The sequence below is a fragment of the Dromiciops gliroides genome, chromosome 2 (assembly GCF_019393635.1).
Source record: "Dromiciops gliroides isolate mDroGli1 chromosome 2, mDroGli1.pri, whole genome shotgun sequence".
NCBI classification, from domain to species: domain Eukaryota; kingdom Metazoa; phylum Chordata; class Mammalia; order Microbiotheria; family Microbiotheriidae; genus Dromiciops; species Dromiciops gliroides.
In genome coordinates this window covers 166,008,239-166,025,424 of record NC_057862.1, presented here as the reverse complement: position 1 = coordinate 166,025,424, position 17,186 = coordinate 166,008,239, and positions in this window count along the sequence as shown.

Here is a 17,186-nt window from a genome sequence, read left to right as displayed (position 1 = left end):
GAACTGATGGTATCTGAATACAGATTGAAGCATGCTTTTTAAAAAAACAAAACAAAACTTTATTTTTATTTTTCTTGGGTTTTTTTTAATATTTTTTCTTTTACAACATGACTAATATGGAAATGTTTTTCATGACTACACATGTATAACCTATATCTAATTGCTTGCCTTCTCAATGTGGGGGGAGGGAGGAAGAGAGAATTTAAAACTCAGTTTTTAAAATGAATGTTACAATTTGTTTTTACCTATAATTGGGAAAAATAAATTACTAAGTAATTTTTTGTGTGTGTGAGGCAATTAGGGTTAAGTGACTTGCTCAGGGTCACACAACTAGTAAGTGTTAAGTGTCTGAGGCCGGATTTGAACTCAGGTCCTCCTGAATCCAGGGCTGGTACTCTATCCACTGTGCCACCCAGCTGCCCCTTCTCCTGAATTTTAAAGCAAAATACCATTATAAGGCCTACTAAATATAGTGAATTACTTATGAAAAGTTATTTCCATAAGCTGGTAGATGATTAACACCTAGCTGCCCCAAATTTTTTTAATGAAAAAAGAAATTTCAATCAATAAGATGACGAGCCAGGATTCCAGAGGACAGATGATGAAGCATGCTACCTACCACCTGACAGAGAGGTAATAAACATAAGGATCAGTAAGAGGCATGTTTGGGTGGCAGAGTGGGTGGGAGGAGGATAGTATCAATGGCGTGTGTTGTTTAAAATCTAAATGTGGGTTCTAATCTCCCCCCCCCAGTCTTGGGGGGAAGCTGGCTAAAATCATTGATAAATTCAACAAGAGTTTAGGCTTTTAAAGATTTATTAAAATATATATTATAAGTTAGTGGAGAGAGAGAGAGAGAGAGAGAGAGAGAGAGAGAGAGAGAGAGAGAGAGAGAGAGAGAGATTGAGAACAGATTCCTTATAGCATGGAAATCCTAGCTCAGATCTAATTCAATATAGCCAGAGAGAGGGGCAGCTAGGTGGCACAGTGGATAAAGCACCGGCCCTGGAGTCAGGAGTACCTGAGTTCAAATCCGACCTCAGACACTTAACATGTACTAGCTGTGTGACCCTGGGCAAGTCACTTAACCCCAATTGCCTCACTAAAAATATATATATATATATATAGCCAGAGAGAAAGAAAGCAATTTCCTTTCTTAGCAGCCCACATGAAATTTCTCACTACCACCAAGCTGGAGTCCGAACAACTAAGAGGCCCCCTCACCCCTGCTGTTCTCCATCTGCCACCACACTAGGCTCCTTTCTCCTGACCAAAGAGAGAGTTCTTCTCTAAGCAGGCATTCACTTCCTCATTCATCTCTCCCTCCCCCAAAAGGGGAGATCCTTCGAGCTGGTTGGTTGAGAGTGGTCTCTTGCTGATGTCATGGTACACCAACAAGTCACTCAGGGCTGGCCAGGTGTGGCCTCCATCCAATCATCCTTAAGTAGGTACTTAGTTTTCTCATTCTCACCCAATTCAAACAATACTAAATCAATCAGGTGGGGCCCCTGGGCATCCGCCAAATTCCATTATTTTATCACAGGGGAAATGTGTTTTTTACTTTGATAGGCATATTTTCTTTTTTTTTTCCAGTGCAGAGATGGGAGAGAAAAAAAAAAGTATTTTTGTTCACTGAAAAAAAATTTTTAAATAAATATGAAGGCATTTTCTTATCATTTTTGTTGTTGTTCAGTTATGTCTGACACTTTGTGACCCGATTTGGAGTTTTCTTGACAAAGATACTCAAGTGTTTTGCCATTTCTCCAAAACATTTTCCAGATGATGAAACTGAGGCAAACTGAATTAAATGATTTGCCCAGGGACACAGCTAGTAAGTGTCTGAGGCTAGAATTTGAATTCAGGAAGATGAGTCTTCCTGACTCTAGGGTCCAGCACTCTAATCCACTGTGCCACCAAGCAGCCCGATCTATATTTACCTCTCTTTATTATTTGATACTCTTGACCACTCACTCTTGCTAGCTATATACTTATATACTCTTTGATCTTGAAATTCTCTGTAATGATTCTACCAGTCTGAAGGATCCTTTTCAGTCCCCTTTTCAAAATTATCATCTTCATCCTACCCATAATAAAAAGTTGTAACCTATGGGATCAGTATTGGGCTATCTTTTGTTCTCTCCACAATCCCTCCCAGGCTGATTAAATGAGCTCCTAAGGGGCAGCTAGGTGGCACAGTGAATAAAGCATTGGCCCTGGATTTAGGAGGACCTGAGTTCAAATCCTGCCTCAGACACTTGACACTAGCTGTGTGACCCTGGGCAAGTCACTTAACCCTCATTGCCCCTCAAAATAAAATTAAAAAAAAAAAAGAGCTCCTAAGGCAACAACTATTATCTCTATGCAGATGACTACCAAATCTGCATATTCAGCCCTTCTCTCTCCAAGAAGCCTGTCCTACATCACTAACTGCTTAAAAGGTATTTCTAAATGTCAAGCTTAAAAAAATAATCATCCTTCTCCACAAATCCATTCCCAATTTCCTTGTTCCTTTTAAGGGTACCAACATTGTTACAGTCACCCCAGCTTACAACCTAGGAGCTATCATCAGCTTTCCTCTCTCTCATTTCCCAGTTAAATTAATTATCAAATTTTGACTTTTCTACTTCCTCAAAACCTCTCCCATCCTATTTCCTCTTTATTTATACCACATCTACCACAGATCAAGTCCTTAGAACCTCTCTCCTGGACTATTACAATAACCTTCCAATGGGTTATAGTACCTCAGATCTCTTGTGAAAAAATATATTTTCATAACTGTCTCCTACAGAAAACAGAGTGAGAAATTTACCAAACAAATCAGAGAGCAGTTAGGAAAACACAGCATCAGTTTATTGACCCATTAGCAAGCCGTCATGTACATGTGGGTACTCATTCCAAAGAAGAAGCTCAAAACTCCTCTGTTAATGAAAGTGTTTAAACCTTCTTTACGCACTGGTTACAGACCTTAATCATCCAAGTTTTGGGTCTCTATTAGGGTAAATCAGTCAGATCCAGAATGATTAACTTGAACCAAAAGTTCAAGATGTTATCAGTTCCATTAGCATGATACACATCAGTTTGACAGTTCAACTTAAAAGCAAACAGTATCAGCCTCAGATACTTGACACTTACTAGCTGTGTGACCCTGGGCAAGTCACTTAACCCTCATTGCCACAACAAAAAAAAGCAAACAATATGACAAGAAAAGGGGTTGTCACAGATAAGAATACCCAAAGGTTTTTACAAGCATTGGGGAGGAAAACAGGATGGCTTCAGTAGATGAAGGTGTTCCTTAGAGAGCCATAGAATCTACCCATTATCTTGGGGAAAGAAGTCATAGTAGATGGGAGCTTATCTGCTAGCTATAAACTCCCAGACATTTTGAGTGGCAAATGGTATGCAGCACTCCAAATGACTGCAGTTTGCTTGACACTCGTATATTGTCTGGGTTCAGTTGGAGCTCAGTTGGAGGACATTTTGATGTTGTTAATCCAAGGTTTCAGAAGATTCTTTTGGATTATAAGGCAGTTCCATCAAATCCAGGTGGTTTATATATTTATTAATCATCTCATTTGTATCTATATTATTAAATTTGCATAACACTCTCCATTTTCCAACAAATTCTCTGCACAGGGGCAGCTAGGTGGCCCAATGGATAAAGCACTGACCCTGGATTCAGAAGGACCTGAGTTCAAATCCACCTCAGACACTTGACACTTACTAGCTGTGTGACCCTGTGCAAGTCACTTAACCCTCATTGCCCTGCAAAAAACCCAAACCAAAACAAAACTTTCTCTGCACAACTGCCAAATGATATTCCTAAAGCAAAGGTCTGATTATGTCACCCCCTCATTTAAGAAGCTCCATTGGCTTCCTAGATGGTTCAGTGGTAAGAGTTCTGGGTCAGGAATTGAGAAGACCTGAGTTCAAATATGACCTCAGATACTCACTAGCTATGTGACCTTGGGCAAGTCACAAACAACTGAACAACAACAACAGTGATTCCCTATTGCCTTAAAGATAAGTTATAAACTCCTTTGTCTGGAATTGAAAACCCTTCACAATCTGGCTCCAGCCTCTTTCCAGATTAATTAGATGTAGCCCAGATGTGGCACCAACCCCAACTCTCTCTAGGTTCTATTCTCGAGTTACAGCTAACTTAATCATCCCACTTGGAACAACCTTGGCAGGTTGAGGTGATTCTCAAGAGTCAGTGATGACACTAATACTCACCTCTCCAGATCATCGTATAGGGAGAACACATTACTACTTCTCACCCCTGTGGCTACTTAGCTCCTCAAACATGAAACATTCATTAAATGGTAAGATTAAGCAATAATAACCATGACATTTACTCAACAGAAAGGAAAAATTATAGTCAAGACAAAACAATCTACCCATAAATCTGGATCATTCTCTATCACCAATGCAGTATCCATGTAAGGGAGTGGGGACATGAAACCTAGTAGTAAGGCACATGAGTAAGGAAGCCCTTGTGCCTAGGGCAGCTCACAATTCTGGACTACAACCCTGAAAGTTAGTGGTCTTTTTTTTTCTCTTTCTTATTCCAAACTTAAAAAATAAGACAAGCATTTCCATCAAAGTAGAATAGAAAAAAAGAGAATTGCACATGAAACTGCAATGTTCTTTTGCTTCACTCTTCATTATTTCATGCAAGTCTTTGCATGTTTTCCTAAAATCATTGAGCTCATTATTTCTTATAGCACGTAATATACCATCACAATCATATCCCACAACTTGTTTAGCCATTCCCCAATTAATGGGCATTCTCACACTTTCCAGTTCTTTGCTACCACAAAGAGTTCTACTATAAATATTTCAGAACATATAGGTTCTTTTCCTTTTTCCCTAATCATCTTGGGAAACAGACCTAATACTGGTATTGCTGAGTCAAAGGGTACAGGCAGTTTTATAACTCTTTGGGCATAATTCCAAATTGCTCTCCAGAATGATTGGATTAGATTACAGTTCCACCAACAGGGAATTAGTGTCCCAATTTTTCCACATCCCCTCCAACATTTGTCGCTTTCCCCTTCCATCATTTTAGTCAATTTGATAGGTCTAAAATGATATCTCAAGGTTTTTAAATTTGCATATCTCTATGATTTAGAGCATTTTTTCATATTTGTAAGGTCTAAAATTCTAACTGTGATGTCTAAAATCTAATGAGTGGTCACCTTAAATTAGAAGCTTTAGCAAGAGTTTAACCTTTTAAGTATTTATTAAAGTGTATTAGGGGCAGCTAAATGGTGAAGTAGATAAAGCACTGGCCCTGGATTCAGGAACACCTGAGTTCAAATCCGGCCTCAGACACTCGACACTTACTAGCTGTGTGACCTTGGGCAAGTCACGTAACCCCCATTGCCCTGCAAAAAGAAAAGGAAAAAAAAAAAGTGTATTAGAAGTTAGTAAAGAGAGCAAGAGAGGAAAACCCTAATTTGGATCTATTCAGTATAGCCAGTGAGAAAAACTTGCCTTTCCCTGACAGCACACATGAAGTTCTCCCTATTCTGCCTCCTCTGCCGCCAAGCTGAAGTCCAGAAACGAAAAGGCCTCACTTCCCCGCAGCTTCTCCCAGAAGCCTCCTGTGAAATAGGAAACAGGGCCATCCACACAAACAGCTCCAAGATGATTGGTTGGTAGCACTGATTGACACAACTAACAGGTGGTAATTTCCAAACACCAATCTGACCTTCTGGATGCTAAGTCACATGCCTTATCCTCAGGATGGAGCCGCCCTGGTTCCCATAATGTCTTTCTCAGCAGGGGTGGCACTCCAATTCTCACATATGACTATAATTTGTTTTGATTTCTTCATTGGAAAACTGCCTGTTAATATCCTTTGACCATTTATCAATTAGGAAATTACTTGTTTTCTTATAGATTTGACAAAGTTCTTTATATATTTGAGATATTAAACCTTTATCTGAGAAACTGTCCATAAAAATTTCCCTCCCACTTTTCTGCTTTCTTTCTGATCTTGGCTACGTTGGTTTTATTTGTACAAAACCTTTTTAATTTAATGTAATCAAAATTACTCATTTTATATTTCACAATGCTCTTTGTCTCTTGCTTATTCATAAATTCTTCTCCTATCCATAACTATGATAGGTAATGTGTTACATATTCTTCTAGTTTTCTAATTATATCTCCCTTTACATTTAGGTTATGTATCTATTTTGACCTTATCTTGATAAATGGTGTAAGATATTGACCTATACCTAATTTCTGCCAGACCGCTTTCCAGTTTTCCCAAGAATTTTTACCAAATAGTGTATTCTTTTTTTTTTTTTTTGTAGGGCAATGGGGGTTAAGTGACCTGCCCAGGGTCACACAGCTAGTAAGTGTTAAGTGTCTGAGGCCAGATTTGAACTCAGGTCCTCCTGAATCCAAGGCCTGTGCTTTATCCACTGCACCACCTAGCTGCCCCCAAATAGTATATTCTTATCCCCAAAGTTTAAATCTTTACATTTGTCAAACACAAGGTTAGTATAATTATTTACTACTGTGTATTGTATGTCTACTCTGTTCCAATGGTCCACTGTCTTCATAGTCCTGGATAATTTTGATAATTGCTACCTTATAATATTGTTATTGTTTGTTCTTAAAGAGGACCATGACATCATGGTGATAGCATGACTTGCCCTGAATTGGATTTAAGTGAGGGAGGACGGTGCAAGGTCACCAACCTCACTCTCTCCTCCAGAACCATCTGGGTCCAGGGGTGAGATATATAACAGGACAACTGGAGATGTTGTGAGATACATATCAAGACAACTGGAAATGGCCCTAGGTGTTTTTAAGGCAATTGGAGTTAAGTTACTTGCCCAGGGTCACACAGCTAGTAAGTGTATGAAGTGAGATTTGAACTCAAGTCCTCCCAACTTCAGGACCAGTGCTTTATCCACTGTGCCACCTAGCTGCTCCTTTATAATGTAGTTTAAGATCTGGCACTGATAAACCTCCTTCCTTTATATTCCTCCACCCCTACTCCATCAAATCCTTTGTTATTTTTGACCTTTTGCTCTTCCAAATGAATTTTGTTATTTTTTTCTAGATCAATAAAATAATTTTCTGTTAAATTTCTGTTAATAATGAATTTATAGCTCAATAAAATATTTTTCTGGGATATTATTGAATATGTATATTAATTTAGGTAGAACTGTCATTTTATTATATTGGCTCTGCCCACCTATGAACAATTAATATTTCTCCAATTATTTAAATCTGACTTTATTTGTATAAAAAGGATTTTATAATTATGTTCATGTCTTGTCAGGTATACTCTCAGGTATTTTTACAGTTTACAGTTATTTTAAATGGGGTATCTCTTCTTACAGAGTTTTGTTGATGATATATATAAATTCTGATAATTTATGTAGGTTTATTTTATATCCTGCTGCTTTGCCAAAATTATTTATTGTTTAAACTAACTTTTTTCTTGAATCTCTAGTATTTCCCAAGTATATTATCAAATCATCTGCAAAAAGATCGTTTTATTATCTCATTGTTCATTCTGATTCCTTCAATTTCTTTTTTAAGATGTCACTTTTTTACAAGGTTCACATCATCTCTTCTCTCCCCTATGCCTCAGTAACCAGTTCCTCATTCTTGGACTAGTGATAATTAGATTCTAAAAGAAGAAATTTTCCTTATTGGTTGTTCTGTTTCACATTTTGTCAAAAGCTACATTTGTAATTTAGAGAACTTGAGCAGAAGCTACCTGGAACATTTCCAAAGACACCTTTCTACCTAGTACAAGTCCTCAGAGATCAGGCTTCTACTGGCTAGTATTTCCTCTAACACTTTAAAGCAGATACAGATGAGTCTGCTTCATGAACAATACTCAATAAGCAGAACACACAACAGTCTAGTGTTATAATAAAATAAACCCTTAAGTTTAATTTGATACATTTAATGAGCATGTGTAATGTTTATTCTATATGGTAATTCAATATAAATTGTAAGCAGTTTGATTAGAGACCATGAAAAGCATTACTTTTATACATACAAGACGAGATCTTAAATGTTTTTTTCTCTTTAGTTTTTTAAAAAAAATTTTCACCTTCAATGAAATTCCTCCCCTTGCTACGACTGTAGGGAGCCCTTCTTGACAGCAAAGAGCAGCAAAGTTCAGCCTTCAACTTGAAGTAGTTAAGTGAGAAGGCACAATTCTTGCCATTATGTAAATTGGATACATTGAGAGACAGGAAAAGTGAACATTGAAGAAGGAAAAAGAAGGCAAGATATAGACCAGGACAGAATCAGTCAATCAATTAGCATTGTATTAAGTTCTTATCATATGACAGGCACTGTACTGGCTGCTAGGGATAAAAATTCTTAACTTCAAGGAAGTATACTCCATGTCTAGCCTGCCAGGGACCATATCCTGCTCTGTTATAGAGAAGGAAGATAAGAGGAGCAGTTGGAATCCTCTAAACCTCATTCGAGTGAACACCAGGAGTCAGAGATGATTAGAGGTTGCTGTGACAGAACTAAGAGTCGAGACCATGAGCCCTTTTGGCCTATGAGCTTGTCAAAGGAGATGGTAACTAGCTAGATGGCCTCTGAGGTCCCTTCTATCCATAGACCTACTATCCAGAGGTTGTGACAATTTCCTTTTTTAAGGAAAAAGGTAGAAGCTTTGCATTATTTTGTAGGATAGAAGAAGTTGTGAACAAATCAAGGGGCTTTTAAGCAGCCTCATGAAGTTGAAAAAGGGAGGAGAATCAAAGAATGGAGGACTTGGGGTAATCAACCTACTAAAATAATTGAAAGCCAAGAAAGAATAAAGCAGAAATACAGTTAGAAGGAAGCCATGATGTGCCTACCAAGTAACCAAGAGAAAAAATAGTATTTTTGTGGGAAAAGACTGTAGAACAAATGACTCAGCAGGCTGGATGACTGTGAGATGAGAAGTTTCAGCTTTAGGAAGGGGGGGGGTGAGCCTGTGTAGAAATTAAAAGATTTTTATGTGAATTTTTTTGGGGGGTGCAGTTTGCAGGGCAATGAAGGTTAAGTGACTTGCCATGGGTCACACAGCTAGTAAGTGTCAAGTGTCTGAGGCCAGACTTGAACTCAGGTCCTCCTGAATCCAGGACTGGTACTCTATCCACTGCGCCACCTAGCTGCCCCCTTTATGTGATGTTTTAAAAGTTCAAGAGACACAGTTTTGGGGAGGCAGCTAAGTGGCACAGTAGATAAAGCACCAGACCTGGATTCAGGAGGATATGAGTTTAAATCTGGCCTCAGACGTTTGACACTTAGCTGTGTGACCCTGGGCAAATCACTTAACCCTCATTGCCCTGCAAAAGAGAGAGAGAGAGAGTGTTTTTGGGTAATCACCTTATTAATAATGATGTCATTTTATTAATAAAAGGAATGGTGATTTGACTGTCTTTCTTGGACCAACAATGAATCATGGCAGTGGGCTCACAGTTTATATGCCCTTGGAAGAATTGGTGTTTTGGGGTATATCAGTCAACTCTTATTGGTTAACAATAAATGAGAGAGGGGCAGCTAGATGGCGCAGAGGATAGAGCACTGGCCCTGGAGTCAGGAGTACCTGAGTTCAAATCCGACCTCAGACACTTAACACTTACTAGCTGTGTGACCCTGGGCAAGTCACTTAACCCCAATTGCCTCACTAAAAAACAAACAAACAATAAATGAGAGAATAAATATTATAATGAAAGTGGGTTTATTCTAATTAAGGGGTAGGGGACATTAATTTACTTCCAAATCACCCCTGGCCTCAGGAAAATCTATAGAAAAGACACCCAATACTGAACAGAACACAATGTACTGGGGGTTTCACTTTAGATTAAATTTCTTATAAGGTTGGGTGGGGTAGCAATACCTAGATTGAGGAGAATGTTAATCCTATCTGCTCTCTGTCTGAGTCTTGAAATGAAGACTTTAGGAAAAGGGGGAGCACTCTGCATCTCCCCAGATGGTTATTAATTTGGTTATTAATTGGTTGTTGGTTATTAATACTAATTTCTCACATTTCCATCTTTAGGAACATAATGAATTAGTAGTGCCAGAACTGATAAGAAAAGACAGTAAAAGTAAGGAGCACCTACAAGAGATTGTTCACAGCTTTACATCTATGCCAAACAAATTGAACAACCTAAAATGATGTGCTCATAAATTAGCTAAATTGTATATTGTTTGTACTCCAAAGTTCCCTCATTACGTAGCAAAACTAGTTTCACAATGGAATTAACTTAATGTGCTGTGCTGAATTGGAAATGGTGAAGGAGGGTATTTTGAAGAAGGTAGAGATAAAGCATGGCGGGATTCCAGAGGTGTGATGTTTCGGTTCTTTTTTTTTTTCTGCAAGGCTTTTGCAAGGATTAAGTGACTTGCCCAGGGTCACACAACTAGTGTCAAGTGTCTGAGGCCATATTTGAACTCAGGTACTCCTGAATCCAGGGCTGGTGCTCTATCAACTGCACCATCTAGCTGCCCCTGACACAATGAAAATGAGTCTTTGTCCCAGGGTACTGTACATGAGAAAGCATGCTCCTTCCTTGTAATAGCCCATCTTTCTTTCTCACTTTTAAGTTTTTTACCAGCCAGAGTAGCTGCCTTCTAGCATCTTATTTCTGGGGAATTCTTCTCCTAGACCCACCTCCCCTAATCCTAGCTTTTTGGGGGGTTGGGTAAGGGCCAGTCAGTCTCTCTTCCTAGAATAAATGTGCCTATTATCAGGCTGTTGTTTATATCAACACCTCCCCTCTCCCTCAACTCTTTTTGCTCTAGGTAAAATATTTCTAATTATGGCTCTACCTGAGATCCCTTCTAACTGAGATTGTTTGCAGCTGTACTAAAAGAATTCCTTACTTTTGTTCTCTACTCCACTTTATGACACTGTATCATTCCTAGAACCATTCATTGGTTCTAGGAAAATAAGATTCTAGTTAAAAAGAGTTAATTTCACAGGGATAATGTCAATGAATCATGGTTTAATGGTGTCAACAGTCATACTTTCAGTACCTTGCAGTGGAGTTTTGTTGTAATGATTAAAGAAATTAAGGGGCAACTTTACAATATCTTTTTTTTTTTTTTGAGCAGGGCAATGAGGGTTAAGTGACTTGCCCAGGGTCACACAGCTAGTAAGTGTCATGTGTTTGAGGCTGGATTTGAACTCAGGTCCTCCTGAATCCAGGGCGGGTGCTTTATCCACTGCGCCACCTAGACATCATATATCAAAATTTTAAACAGTAAGAATACTGTTGTTTTTCATCCTTTATTCTGGAAGAGAAGCAATAACATCATGGGGTAATGTCTTAACTTGGTTGAAAATTAGATTTAAGTGAGGCCAAGTTGTGAAAAATTGTCACCTTCACTCTCTCCTCCAGAGTCACTGAACTCTAATGGCAAGACAAATCAAGAGGACACTATCCCTTCTTCAAGTAGTGCTGGGGGAAGAAGGACTTGGTTTGGTCTCTGTCAACCATTTGGAGAGCTAATTAATAAGGAGTCTTTAGAATCATTGATTTAGAGGCAGATTAAAAAAAAAAAAGATCTAGAGCCAGATAGGGCCTTACAGGTAGTCTAGTTCAACCTCATTTTACAGATGAAGAAATTGAGGACCAGAGAAGGCAAGGGACTTACTCAAGGTCGCACAAAAAGTAGCAGAACTTGAATTTGAATTCAGTTCCTTTGATTCCAAATCCATCACTCTCCCTGTAACACGCTGTGAAAAATAAAGTATCAACAGAGCTATCAAGGGCTTTCTACATGTCTTCTATGACATTGTTGGCTCAGGGGGATCCTGTTGAAAGGGAGTCATGTCTGTGCAAAACCTTCAAATTATTAATTTTAAATACCATGCTAAGTGAGCACTGATTAAGATTCACTAATAGTGTATTTTTTTTTTTGATGAGACAATTGGGGTTACGTGACTTGCCCAGGGTCACACAGCTAGTAAGTGTCAAGTGTCTGAGGCCACATTTGAACTCAGGTCCTCCTGAATTCAGGGCTGGTGCTCTATCCACTGCACCACCTAGCTGCCCCAATAGTGTATTTTTTTAAAAAAGTACATGAGTAAGGGCAGCTAGATGGTGCAGTGGATAGAGCACCAGCCCTGGAGTCAGGAGGACCTGAGTTCAAATGTGGCCTCAGACACTTGACACTTACTAGCTGTGTGACCCTGGGCAAGTCACTTAACCCTCATTGGCCCCCACACAAAAAAAAGTATATGAGTAAAACAAAAAACAAACAACAATAACAAAAGTATATGAATACTGGGGCAGCTAGGTGGCTCAGTGGATAGAGCACCAGCCCTGGAGTCAGGAGGACCTGAGTTCAAATCTGGTGTCAGACACTTAACACTTACTAGCTGTGTGACCCTTGGCAAGTCACTTAACCCCAATTGCCTCACTTAAAAAAAAAAAAGTATATGAATACTGTTAATCACAGTAGTAGTCTGCACCTAGTTATACTTCAAGACACTAAATAACTATCATTATCAACAATAGCTTTTAGTATAAAAAAGCAATATATATTGTGCTCTATGCACCCATATAGAGGTGACAAAAAGGAATGTTTCAGATCCAAAGGAACTGGGCAATGCAAACCTTGATGACTATTTACCAATTATGAGAATGCCTGATAAACCAAAAACAATAAACTAGGCTTTTTAACATCCCACTCCCCGGAATATAGTGATGTCTAAACTTTTTGGTCTTCACATTTCTTTTGAGAAACAAAATATTCACAATAGTCTAATTTTCATCATTACTACCAACACAAATGGTGCTTTTTATTAAGAAGATAATTATTATCATCATTTAAAAAGATACATTTTAATGCAAAAATATTTATAGCAACTCTTTTTGTGCAGGCAAAAAATGGAAAAAAAAAGGTATGCCCCTCAACTGAGGAACAGATGAATAGTCTGTGGTGGATGAATGTCAGAGTGCTATAAGAAATGAGGAAATAGATGATTTTGAAAAGATGTGGAAAAGATTTATATTAACTGATAAAGAGTCAAAAGAGGGGCAGCTAGGTGGCACGGGGCAGCTAGGTGGTGCAGTGGATAAAGCACCGGCCCTGGATTCAGGAGTTCCTGAGTTCAAACCTGGCCTCAGACACTTGACACTTACTAGCTGTGTGACCCAAGGCAAGTCACTTAACCCCCATTGCCCTGCAAAAAACAAAAAACAAAAAACAACAAAAAAAAGAGTGAAAAGAGAACAATTTATATTATGACTTCAATATTATATAAATGAATAATTTGAAGACTTAGCCGAGATGGAAAAGCTGGAAGAAATACAACAAGCTCCTGCAGAAAACAAACAAACAAAAATTTATTCAAGCAGATCTAGGAAATGCTCTAAAACAAATCCTAATTAAGAAATAAAAGAAAAGAAATCCCATAATTTTCCATTTTTCCAGCCCAATTCAGCATACAGAGAAATACAGAGAGATGGACACAGGGGACAGGGTCCAGGCAGGAACATGCTAAGTGGAGCACGCACAACAAAGCCTGTGCATGAAGGCAAGAATCTGAGTCCCAGATCCAGAACAGAGGGGTTTAATCTTGTGCATGGTGCCAATCAGCAGTTCTTTTGCTCACTACTTAATTCTGATTCACAGATCCAAGGCAGACTGAGAAGATGATCTGTGCCCAGAAACAGTTGGGTACAGAAATACATTTCACTCAACAGGGAAATAAAAGGGAAAAGGGGAGAAGCGGGTGTGGGGAATTAGAGGAAGAATATATTAAGGGAGGGATCAGTCCCAAGAAAAACAAACTCTAAGGAGTGATAAAAATATTTGTAGCCCTTTTTTTTGAAGTGACAAAGAACAGGAATCCAAGATGGTACCCATAAATTGGGGAATGGCTCAACAAGGTATGGTATATAAATGTGACAAAAAACTATTGTGTTGTAAGAAATAATGAAGGTGATAGTTTCAGGAAAAAAACAACCTGGGGAGACTTGTATGAACTGATACACAATGAAATGAGCAGAACCAGGAGAATAATTTATAAAATAACAACAATGTTATAGAGACAAGCAACTTTAAAATCCTTACGAACTCTAATCAATGTAATGATCAACCAAAGTCCCAGACGACTATTAATGAAACATGCTATCCACCTCCTTATAGAGAACTGAAAGACCCAAACTGCAGAATGAGACTTTTTAATTTTTTTTTTATACATGCAAAATGTGGGAATTTGTTTTGCTTGACTATACATGTTTGTAATGGAGGATGGTTGTTTTTTTCATTTTCAGTGGGGGTAAGTAGAGGGAAAGAATTTTTGATGATTGAAAAAAAATTTTTTAAGACTGAAATGAAAGAACTAGGAAAACAATTTATTTAACAATAACATTGTAAAAACAATTTTGAAAGTCTCATGCTCAATGACCTTTACAATAACCATTCATGATGATGAAACATGCTATCTTTTACAGAGAAGTGATGGGCTTAGGGCACAGCATAAGACATATATTTTAGTATTTAGCCATTGAGCAAATTTGTTTTGCTTGACTATGCATATTTGTTTTTTGTTTTGTTTTGGTTTTTTTTAAGTAAGGCAATTGGGGTTAAGTGACTTGCCCAGGGTCACACAGCTAGTAAGTGTTAAATGTCTGAGGCCGGATTTGAACTCAGGTACTCCTGAATCCAGGGCCAGTGCTCTATCCACTGTGCCATCTAGCTGTCCCCAACTATGCATATTTGTTACAGAAAAATAGATTTCTTTTTATGAAAAACAATAGAGAAATGGAGAAGTGCTATAGATGTGGAATGTGCTGTACTTTCAGATGAGATCAGGTATTATTAGTTTTGTTTAATTGTTTTTACTTTGTTACCCAGACCTCTCATGAAGAGGATAATCTGTAAATATAAAACGAAAACAAAACACATCAATAAAACTTAAAGCCACATACATTCTTATGCAATTTGCATTTGGATTATCTCAGAACTACTTGAAAGACCTTCAAAGACCACCATCACTCTTGGCCCACACTGGTGTAGCTGGTACCTGTCAATGAATGAGCCTGAGATCCTTTAATGTAATCCCTGATAGAGATCATTAGAAGATGGGAGCTGCAGAATTCTGGGAATTTGAGTTTCTAAGTATTCTCTAGCACAAGCAGTCTTTAAGGTGCTATAATTTTAATATTGTAATGACATGACTTAATTTACAAAGAATTATCTAGCATGACACATACATAATGTGACCAAGTGTCTTAAATTTGATACAATAATTTTAGATTTTAAATTCTGTTATCACTTCATATTTCCCTCACTTGTCTTCTCTTTTCTTTCTCTCTCTATCCTTATAGTCTTTTCTTCTTTCTTGAGAAGCATATTTATAGACTTAACAATATAGCCTTAATATATTTAATATTTAACATATAGATTTGTTTCATCTTTCCAGAATTTTGAATCTGTTCATCTTCTCTATTTATAACTATCTCATCTTTATCAGTAAATGCTGTTGCCTCTCCTCTTGCCAAGCTACCCATGAGGTTCAGTTCATTTTCTAATGGTTTATATACAATCTTGCTACTTAGCATGCCACAGCTTAAGCCTATAACCAGAATTGTTTTCTTAAGCATTGTGTTAAGGGCTAAAATTCTAGCTAAACTGTCTAAAATATCTAATGAGTGGTCACCAATGAATTATAAGCTTTAGCAAGAGTTAGACTTTTAAGCATTTATTAAGGGGAATAAGAATTTGGTAAAGAGAGAAAGGCCTAGATTCCTATCTATTAAAGGGAGAGCACATTTCTAGCTCCGCTCTCCACCAGAGTCCAAAGGAAAGAGCCAGAGACAGAGCGCTAGTCTCTTCCTTCTTCCTCCCACTACCCAACGTCACTTCCTGATGCCAAAGAAAAGACTCCTGGTCTTGCCCTCAAAGACCTTCGCTTCATGGGTGGAACTCTTCTACAGTAAGTCTCCAGCAGGTGGCGTCATTCCAGTCATTACAATTGTATGTGTTTAACTATTTCCAAATCTATACTTTTGTGATCCTGTTTTTAGTTTTGTCATGAAAGATAATTTTTTTGGAAACAATTTTTTTATTTTGAATTTAATAACTAGCAACAAACATTTCAGTATAGAAAAAGGGAATAAACTCCAAACTTCTGCTATGTAGTTATTTTATTTTAAATAGTTTATTATTTTTCTTTTTCAATTAACAAGTATTTTTTAATTAATCTGTTCCTCTAATTGTCACCCAACTCAAAAACCAAAGCCCTAAACACATAACTGCATAGTCTAGTAAAACAAATTCCCCATTGGACATGGTCCTAAAATGTATGTTTTCTCTTTAAGTTAATCACCTCTCTGTCATGGGTGACTGCTTTCTTTCATTTTCTCTCTTTTGATTTCATGATCAGAGTTTTAAAGTCTTTCAAAGTTGATTTTTTTCTATAATGTTATCACTGTATTAATTCATGGTTTTTCTGCTCATTTTACTCTACATAAATTTATAAAGGTCTCCCCAGTTTTCTCTGAAACTTGTCCATTTCCTAATTTCTTATGACACAATAATATTCCATTATATTTATATACACTACAACTTATTTAGCCATGGGCAGCTAGGTGGCACAGTGGAGAGAGTACTGGCTTTGGAGTTAAGAGGACCTGAGTTCAAATCTCACCTCAGACACTTACTAGCTGTGTGATCTTGGGCAAATCACTTAACCTCAATTGCCTTAAACACTCAGGGCTATCTCCAGTCATCCTGATATCTATCTTGCTACTGTATCCACATGGCTCTGGAGGGGAGAGTGAGCTTGGTCACCTTGTATGACTCTTACTCTCTTGAATCCAATTCAGTGCAAGTCATGACATTACCTTCAATGTCATTGTCCTCTTTGAGAATGAAGGACAAACAATTTAGTCATCCCCTAATTGGAAGGGATGCCCTCTTAGTTTCCAATTTTTGGCTACCAGGAAGAGAGCTGCTGTTTACTTCCTCTCAACCCTGTTCTCTTGCACTTTTTCCTCTCTGCTCCTATGCCCCTCTTTACAAATAAAAAGGTGATAGAAGATAGTTTGCTTGACACTCGATCTTATAAGTGAAATAGCCTGTTTCCCCTATTACAGCTTTTCTCTTCACCTTACCCCACCCCTAATCTTAGATTGTCATTTTTCCTTTCCTTTTTAATTCTTCCTCCAAACATTCCAGTTTGT